A 7,737-nucleotide genomic window follows, 5' to 3' on the forward strand; every position below is an offset into this window, starting at 1 on the left:
AAATAATACTTTAAGCTACGCATTTCTTAGTAAATATTGTCATTATACTTTTTTATATTTATTTCTTAATATATACTATTCATTATTCGTTATACATTATTTGTACTCCTATTATCTTCAAACAATAACTCATATTCACTTACAGTGCATCTCTAAATCCCCTTAGCGTTATTTTCCCTTGACTAATAAGTTCCAGATAATCCACATACTTTCCCCAATCCTTGGTAAATTTTTGGTCTCTTATGTATCTTACTTTACCTGCAAGTCTATCCATTTCCATGTAATCTAGTAGTTTAGATCTCCACTCCTCTACCGTTGGTATTTCCTGTCTTTTCCACATCTGAGCAAGCATTACTCTTGCTGCTGTAACTGCATAGTACACTAGTTTACAATCTTTTTTCTTTATCTCATGGCCTAACATGCCTAATAAGAAAAGTTCTGCTTTCTTTGAGAACGTATATTTTAAGATCTTCTTTAATTCTATATAAATTTTTTCCCAGAACTGCTTCACTATTCCACACTCCCACCACATATGGTAGAAGGAACCCTCACTAACCCTGCATTTCCAGCATTTATTATCCACCTTATACATCTTTGATAATTTCATGGGTGTTAGATACCATCTATAAAACATCTTCAATACGTTCTCCTTTATCATTGTACAGGCCGTAAAATTTAATCCTTCATTCCAAAGTCTTTCCCAATCTTCAAATAGTATACTATGTCCTACGTCCTGTGCCCAGCGAATCATCACACATTTAACTTCCTCATCTCCTAAACTCCAGTCTAACAGTATCCTATACATTTTCGAAACAGTTTTCTCTTCTTTATTTATAATCTCCATCTGAAACTTGGATTCCTTCTCTCCATAGCCTCTCTCTTTAAGATCTTTCTTAAACATCTGATTCACCTGGAGATGGTGTAGCCAATCGAAAACATACTCTTTGACCTGATCGTATGGTCGGACCTTCCATTTACCGTCTTCTTTAATTATTAGCTGATTATATCTTGCCCAGTTACTTCTCATATTAATAGCCTTTACGCACATTACTTCCAGAGGTGAAAGCCAATGTGGCGTTTTTGGTTCCAGCAAGTTTTTATATTTTTCCCAAATTTCAATTAGTGGTCCTCTAAAAATATGATTTCCAAACCCCCTGTGTATCCTCCATTTTTCCCGCCATAAATAGGCGTGCCAGCCGAAGTTGTTGTCATGACCCTCCAAATCCAATAACTCCCTATTCTCCAACTTTACCCAGTCCTTAACCCAACATAGGCAAACCGCCTCATAGTATAACTTCACATCCGGCAATGCGAAACCTCCCCTTTCTTTTATATCTGTCAATAATTTAAACTGAATCCGCGGCTTCTTTCCCTGCCAGATGTATCTCGAGAGCGTTCGTTGCCACTCTTTAAAAATTCGGCTTCCTTTAATTATTGGGATAGTTTGAAACAGAAACATCAACCTGGGTAATACATTCATCTTAATTGTGTTAATCCTGCCCCAAAATGACAGTTTTAACCTCCCCCATATTTCCAAGTCTTTTTTTATTTCCCTCCACGTCGGTTCATAATTATTTTTAAATAAATCTATGTTCTTAGGTGTTATCCAAATACCAAGATATTTCACTTTTTTGACTACCTCTATTTGTGTTTGCTGTTGAATTATTTCTGTGGTTTTCTGATCTAAGTTTTTGCTTATTATTTTGGTTTTACTCTTATTTAATTTGAACCCTGCCACCTCTCCAAATTGCTCTAATTCTTTCAATATTTCTTCCATTGCAGTTGTTGGTTCCTCTGACATTATTACAACATCATCCGCATATGCTCTAATCTTGTATACATTCTGTCCGACCCACACTCCTTTTATTTTTTGGTTCTGCCGTATAGAATTTAATAGGACTTCCAATGTCATTATGAACAGAAGCGGGGAGAGCGGGCAGCCCTGTCTCGTTCCTTTTTGTATCTTTATCTCTTCTGTCACTATGTTATTAATGATCAATTTGGCTTTCTGGTCTGTATATATAGCTTTTACTCCATTAAAGAAATCTTCCCCCACCTCCATATATTCTAAATTTTTCAGCATAAAGTCCCAAATGACATTGTCAAATGCCTTTTCGGCGTCTACAAACATCATTATAGCTTGTTTGTTAATCCTAACAGATAAGTACTCCAACATATTGATTATATTCCTTGTGTTGTCTCTCATCTGCCGACCTGGCAGGAATCCTGCTTGATCTCTGTGAATATTTTCTGATAACAACCTCCTCAACCTTCTCGCTAGGATCCCTGCAAAAATTTTATAATCTATATTCAGCAGTGAGATCGGTCTATAATTTTGACCTGGGTTAAATCCGCGTCCTGTTTAGGAATGAACGTAATAAATGCCTCCCTCCAAGTCTCTGGGAGTTCTCCTTTCCTTAGAATATTATCCATAATTTCTTTCATAGGTCCCATCAATACAGTTTTCATCTCCTTATAATAACCTGCAGTAAATCCGTCTGGACCTGGGGCTTTTCCTCTCTTTAGCTCTTTTATTACATCTTCTATTTCATCACTTCCTATTGGGGTATTTAGTCGTTGTTTTCCCTCCATTGAGATTTTCTGCACCCCTTTGTCCCTCAGAAATCTTTCTATTCTCCTTAAATTAGTTCTCTCCCTGTTAGAGTATAGTCTTCTATAGTAGTCATGAAACTCTCTCCTAATTTCTTTGGGGTCTGTTTTCTCTTCCTCTCCTACCTTTATTTTATTTATTGTACTCCGTTCCTTCCTCTTTTTTATTTGCCAAGCAAGCCATTTGCCTGATTTATTTGCAAACTCAAAGTTTTTTTGTCTTAATTTTTTGATATTCCACTCCACCTCTCTGTTTATTATTATGGCAAATTGGGCTTGTAATATTTTTATTCTTTCTTTTGCTTTCTGACAATTGGGTTTTTGGGCTAATTTTTGTTCATTTACCATTATCTGCCTCAAAATTTCCTCCCTCCCTTTCTCTCTATTCTTATTTTTAATTGCATTTTGCTGGATAAAGTAGCCTCTTATTACTGCCTTGCTTGCGTCCCACACCACATTAGCTTTTGTTCCTTTACCACTGTTTTCCTTAAAGTATTGCTTTAGTCTTTCCTGCGCCGTCTCAACAATTTTTTGGTCTTCCAGAAGATAATCCTTCAATCTCCATCTAAAACTTCTTGGCTCCAGGCTTTTTATTTCTAACTCTATCGGGTTATGATCTGAAATTACCCTCGGTCTTATTTCTATTAGTTTAATTCTTGGGCATAATTCACTTGAGGTCCATATCTGGTCGATCCGTGACATAGACTGATTGGGTTCCGAGTGGAAGGTGAATTGTTTATCTAGTGGGTGTTTGAGACGCCAGATATCTATCAAATTACTATTATCCACCATTGAAAAAAAAGATTTTGGTAGTTTCCCGTTCCTACTTCCTCCTTCTCTATACCTATCCACTTCTAGAGAAACCACCCCGTTCAAATCACCCATTAGAACAATTTTCTGATCTACATATTCACATATTTTCTCTTCCAATTTATTAAAGAATTCCGACTTATTGTCATTTGGGGCATACACCCCTATTAACACCAAATTTTCTCCTTGCCAATTAATACGGACCCCTATTATCCTACCCTCTTCATCCTTAAATATTGTTCTAGCTTCAATCTTATTTTTAATATATAGTACCACTCCTCTTTTCTTCTCTTTATCCAATGATTCAAATTCCTTCCCCAATCTCTTGTTAATTAATATTTTCCTGTGCCTTCTGGCTATATGCGTTTCCTGGAGACAAATAACATCCAAATTTTTCTTTTTCAAATATTGCTCGATTTTATTCCTCTTTTTTTTCTCATTCATCCCATTGATGTTCCAACTCCAAATTTTTAACCCCATAATTTCTAACTCTCCCTAACTCTCCCGTGAATTTTCCTTTTCTTTATGGATTCTCTGGGTCCCCCTCTTCTACTTCGCCCTCTGTTTCTTCGTCTGGTCCACTCCCCCCTCCCTCCTCTTCCTCTTTCGATTCTGATTCTCCTGAAACTCCTCCCTCCGCTCCCCCCCTTCCATTCATCTGTGCTCTTAACTCTTTATATTTTCTCAGGAATTTCCCGGTTTCCTCCTGATTTAATAACTTGTGTTTTTTGCCTCTATATGCAAAAGATAACCCCTCCGGGAATTCCCACCTGAATTCAATTTTATTTTTCTTCAGTGCCTGCACCAATGGTTTATAAGAGTCTCTTCGTTTGAGTAGTCTGATTGGGATGTCTTTAAAAATAATGATGTAATTCCCCTCAATATTCAACCTCTTTTCCCTATTCTTTTGAAGAATCTTGTTCCTTATATCTTTATCTTTAAATGTAATCAGGCAGTCGCCTGTATATCTCTTTGTTCTTGTTGAGCTAACCCGCATTCTAAATGCACTCTGCACATTTTTGGCCATTTCTTCCACTGATATACCCATCCATTCCGCTAGCTCCATTACTAATTTCTCCTTAATATTTTCATTTTGTGCCTCTGGCACTGCCCTCAGCCTTAGATTCACCTCCCTCTGTCTCAATTCATTCATTGCTATAATGTCCTTCATCTCTTCCTGTGCCTTATTTAAATCCATCACTTCTGCTTTCACCTTTTCCTTTTCTCTTTTTATATCCTTTAACTCCAATCTAGTCTTTTTTAATCCTTCTTCATTGAGCTGCGTTCTCCTAAATATTTCCTTTATTTGGCCTTTAAGTTCACTCACTGTTTCATCCATCTTTTTGTCCATTCTCCCAATCCTGTTATCTACTTGTTCTAATTTATATTCTACATTATTTTGACTCTGTTTAATTTCAGCAAGCACCTTCAAAATATCAGTCTTAAAATCCACTTCTTGTTTAGATCCCCTTCTATCACTAGGTACTCCCCCATTCGTACCCCTCTTTCCCGTATGCGACATCCTTCAGATTTTTCTTTTCCCCACCTCCCAGAAAGTATCTTCCTCCCTTATTTCTTTCTTGTGTTCTAATTGTATATTTTTCACCTCCTCCCTTTCGCTATATTGACTTTTCGTCCTTACCCCCCTCCTGGGCTACCAGACCTTTATACAGATCTTTCTATTACACTTATAGTCAGTATAGCGTTTTCCCAATTAGTCCCACAAGTTCACTTCTCTCCGATCTGGTTATCTCTCAGCCAGCTGTTCTTCTCGCCTCCAAACAGGCTAATCCGCGCAATTGAGCAGGGACTCAGGTACAGTTAGTAGCAGTATCGCATAACAGCAAAGGGAGGGGAGAAAAAGGGGGAGGAAAGATAAACAATAAAAATAACAAATAGGGGAGGTAGGGGGGATAGGGAGAGGTAGGAGGGATAGGGAGAGGAAGGAGGAAGAGGAACCAGCCGAAAAAAAATTAAGCAATCTCCATCCCAACGCTGGGCGACATCAAGTTCTTAAATAAACATTAATTTTCTGATATCTCAGTTCTACCTCAAAGACAACTAGCAATCCAAGTCTCTTTCTGAAGTATATCTGTATCTTTTCTGAAGATATAACTTAGATCACCAAATCTTAGTTCGTCAAGTCTTAGTTACTCATATGAGTCAGCATTTAGCATTTTCGTCTCCAATTGAAAGAGAAAAGAAGTCAAACGCCTCACAGGGAAAAAGGGAGACACCTACAGTGGGGTGGTGTCCACGCTAACTTACTTCGCCTTCTCCTCTTTTTTCCCTTTCTTCTTTCACCGTTTTCACACTGAGGCGGTTTCTAATGGCGACGGGGCTTCTCTTCCGGCTCGAAATCCTTTGCGTTCTTTCATGCAAAACCGAGAAGCACCTCCCCTCTTCTCCTCCCCTCCGTTTCGCCAAGGACCTTTTAATCCAACAAGTTTTTCTCTGGCCCCTCTTCTTCTCTCCTATTGCAACAATATTACTTCCCTTAGAAAGATTCTCTCTCGTCCTGAGAGAGCAGCCGAAGGGCAGTGTTTTATCCGCTAGGGCAGCTCACTTTCACTTTCCCCCTGCACTGACGTTGCGCTGCGTCTGCGTTGATTTCGGGATTCAGCTAAACTCCGTTTACTCCTTTTATTCCTCCGAGACTTCCTTGTTAGTATTTGGGCTCTTGGCCACCAAATTCAAGTATTTTCCTTTTTTTTTTTTTTGTGTCGGAGTTCTTGGTTTTGAGAGCGGACCGCTGTTCTCTGCAAGCTCAGGGCTTCGCTAATTGGAGGTGGATAATGGCGTCCCTCGACCTGCAAGATCTCTCCGCCACTCTCTTCACCTCTCTCGAGGCTACCTGGCAGCCGGGTTGATCTTTTTCTGGTCACGCTGGGAACCGGACCTTCTGAACACCCTCCAGAAGTATTTTTGGGGGGTCTCCGCGCCCTGGAGTTGCCCCCTCCCTCCAAAATAGCTCAGGCTCTCACTCCCGGTAAGAACCTTGCTTGCGTCGAGCTCGCGGCACACCGGAAGTCTCCGGGAATGGGGAAAACTTGTAATTTACCTTGAAAACCAATGAAACAGTTGAAATCGTTAGAAGGGCTGAAATAACACTTGTTGTTTAATGGTGAATTTTGGAGATTACATAAAAGATTATTATAAAAGATGCAGGAGGAAATTATTATTATTATTATTATTATTATTATTATTATTATTATTGTTATTATTATTATTATTTATTGTTTATACCCCACCCATCTGGCTGAGTTTCCCCAGCCACTCTGGGCGGCTTCCAATCAAATGTTAAAAACAATACAGCATTAAATATTAAAAACTTCCCTAAACAGGGCTGCCTTCAGATGTCTTTTAAAAAGAAGATAGCTGCTTATTTCCTTCACAAATATCTAACAATAGGACCCACAAAGGAGAGGAGGAAAATCCAGGGGAGTGTGTGTGTGTGTGTGTGTGTAAGAAAGGGGAAACAAACTCCAAGCATTGGAAATGGGCAGTCAAGTTGTGCATCCATGACAGTGACCAGAGGAGGAATAACCACAGAGAAGAGACACTGGTTTGTCTGTAGCAGCGCAACCCCAGCTGCGACAAAACATGTTTCCCCCATATCCGATTCTACAGCCACATCAGGCGCTGTAGATGTCTGGCAGTTTAACTTCACCCAAAAAGGTGCACTCTTCCACTGTCTCCCTAGACAAATGGATGTCAACCACGGATTATTGTGAGCCGCTTTCAGCTGAACATTTGTAGTTGGAAAAGCAAAATGCAAATATTTAAATCACATCAGATCAAAGAGCGCTTGTTCTATGTTATGTTAACATACAGAATAAGTGAACAAGAAAAACATACATTTTAAAGAAGATTGGAAAACGTTTATTGAATATATCGGAAAGAATTGTGTACAGCTGAAAACGCTGGCAGCATTAAGATAAATTCAACAGTGTAAATAAGTTTTGATGGATGCAATAATGGAATACTGAATGGTATACAGTTTTTGTCAAATATGCAGGGATTTGTGATATGTAAAATGAACCAGGGAAAGAAGAAGGGAAGTCATTAATATCTTAAGGATGTAAAATGAGTATTTTAAATTGCAAAACAGACGATTTAATAAAAATTGTGTTTGTGTGCTTGCTCTTGTTTTTTTGTTTTTTAAAAGACTTTTGCCTTGCTCTTCTGGCTTCCAGAGCACCTTTCAAATATCAGTGGTGGTGAAGAAGAAGAATGAAGAACAGTTGCTTGCAAAGAAGAAGAAGAATGAGGCTTCATTGAGTATTTCCAATGGATGTCACACTAATCTTTTTTCCA

The sequence above is a fragment of the Podarcis filfolensis genome (genome assembly GCF_964270895.1).
Source record: "Podarcis filfolensis genome assembly, chromosome: 17".
NCBI classification, from domain to species: Eukaryota; Metazoa; Chordata; class Lepidosauria; order Squamata; family Lacertidae; genus Podarcis; species Podarcis filfolensis.